The following is a 2,500-nucleotide window of genomic DNA, read 5'->3' on the forward strand; positions in this document are numbered from 1 at the left end:
TCATGAGAACCATGAGCACTACTGGGGAGCTCGGCGACAAACCTTGCCACCATGTCCCGATAGGACTTCGTCCTACGCTGGCACTTGATGGACTCCAGCGTTCGAGCAGGAAAGGCCTTGGCGAGTTCCTGGTTAAAGAACTTGCAACCGTGGATGGTCAGGGTTGCTTCGGCATGGGCCAAACGCAAGAGTTCTTCTTCAGACCACCTGGCCTTCTTCCTCCCCGTCTGTATCTCCGCGTTGACTGCAGATGGATGAGCATGGCGCCGATGAACACCGAGCCCGGTCTTGGTGGAAAAAGACCGCGAGCAATCGGGGCAGACTATGGGGAGCGGCGCTCGACCCGCATCGGTTGGCTGGCTGGGTGGCTCATCAGCTGGCACAGGCGCTCCAGTGGGAGGCCTGGTACCACGTTTACTTCTTGTTGTTGGGCCAGCTGGAGCAAAGGCACGAGGGGAGGCAACCCCCGTACCCTAAACACACCCTGCTCTGTCGGTCGAGGAACTTTGGGAGCCTTATGCCAAGGCATAACCTTCCTCAGAACCTCTCACGACCCCCGCCACGTGAAGGCCAGAGCTAGGATTTCCCACCGAGAGGCTAAGCGAACCATCGCCCACTCAACACCACTAGAGTCAAGAGAGTCAAGAGAGTCATAGTTACTCCCGCCGTTTACCCGCGCTTGCTTGAATTTCTTCACGTTGACATTCAGAGCACTGGGCAGAAATCACATTGCGTCAACACCCGCTAGGGCCATCGCAATGCTTTGTTTTAATTAGACAGTCGGATTCCCCCAGTCCGTGCCAGTTCTGAGTTGATCGTTGAATGGCGGCCGAAGAGAATCCGCGCACCCGCGCGCCCCCGGAGGAGCACGCTAAGGCGGACGCGGCCTCGCAGCAAGGAAGATCCGTGGGAGGCCAAGGCACGGGACCGAGCTCGGATCCTGCACGCAGGTTGAAGCACCGGGGCGCGAACGCCGCGCAGGCGCGCGCATCCTGCACCGCCGGCCAGCACGAGGCCGACCAACGGCGAGAGCAGACCACGCCCGCGCTAAACGCCCGCACTTACCGGCACCCCTACGGCACTCACCTCGCCCAGGCCCGGCACGTTAGCGCTGACCCACTTCCCGACCAAGCCCGACACGCCCCGATCCTCAGAGCCAATCCTTATCCCGAAGTTACGGATCCAATTTGCCGACTTCCCTTACCTACATTATTCTATCGACTAGAGGCTCTTCACCTTGGAGACCTGCTGCGGATATGGGTACGAACCGGCGCGACACCTCCACGTGGCCCTCTCCCGGATTTTCAAGGTCCGAGGGGAAGATCGGGACACCGCCGCAACTGCGGTGCTCTTCGCGTTCCAAACCCTATCTCCCTGCTAGAGGATTCCAGGGAACTCGAACGCTCATGCAGAAAAGAAAACTCTTCCCCGATCTCCCGACGGCGTCTCCGGGTCCTTTTGGGTTACCCCGACGAGCATCTCTAAAAGAGGGGCCCGACTTGTATCGGTTCCGCTGCCGGGTTCCGGAATAGGAACCGGATTCCCTTTCGCCCAACGGGGGCCAGCACAAAGTGCATCATGCTATGACGGCCCCCATCAACATCGGATTTCTCCTAGGGCTTAGGATCGACTGACTCGTGTGCAACGGCTGTTCACACGAAACCCTTCTCCGCGTCAGCCCTCCAGGGCCTCGCTGGAGTATTTGCTACTACCACCAAGATCTGCACCGACGGCGGCTCCAGGCAGGCTCACGCCCAGACCCTTCTGCGCCCACCGCCGCGACCCTCCTACTCGTCAGGGCTTCGCGGCCGGCCGCAAGGACCGGCCATGACTGCCAGACTGACGGCCGAGTATAGGCACGACGCTTCAGCGCCATCCATTTTCAGGGCTAGTTGCTTCGGCAGGTGAGTTGTTACACACTCCTTAGCGGATTCCGACTTCCATGGCCACCGTCCTGCTGTCTTAAGCAACCAACGCCTTTCATGGTTTCCCATGAGCGTCGATTCGGGCGCCTTAACTCGGCGTTTGGTTAATCCCACAGCGCCAGTTCTGCTTACCAAAAGTGGCCCACTTGGCACTCCGATCCGAGTCGTTTGCTCGCGGCTTCAGCATATCAAGCAAGCCGGAGATCTCACCCATTTAAAGTTTGAGAATAGGTTGAGGTCGTTTCGGCCCCAAGGCCTCTAATCATTCGCTTTACCGGATGAGACTCGTACGAGCACCAGCTATCCTGAGGGAAACTTCGGAGGGAACCAGCTACTAGATGGTTCGATTAGTCTTTCGCCCCTATACCCAGCTCCGACGATCGATTTGCACGTCAGAATCGCTACGGACCTCCATCAGGGTTTCCCCTGACTTCGTCCTGGCCAGGCATAGTTCACCATCTTTCGGGTCCCAACGTGTACGCTCTAGGTGCGCCTCACCTCGCAATGAGGACGAGACGCCCCGGGAGTGCGGAGGCCGCCGCCCCGTGAAGGGCGGGGAAGCCCCATCCTCCCTC

General features: G+C 59.3%; 1 pseudogene; it reads right to left on the minus strand.

Moving 5' to 3' along the window:
• LOC126475567 (large subunit ribosomal RNA) overlaps positions 1-2,500 on the minus strand; it is a 7,727-nt pseudogene that overhangs the window by 4,203 nt on the left and 1,024 nt on the right.

This window comes from Schistocerca serialis, chromosome 4, assembly GCF_023864345.2.
Source record: "Schistocerca serialis cubense isolate TAMUIC-IGC-003099 chromosome 4, iqSchSeri2.2, whole genome shotgun sequence".
Lineage (NCBI taxonomy): Eukaryota > Metazoa > Arthropoda > Insecta > Orthoptera > Acrididae > Schistocerca > Schistocerca serialis.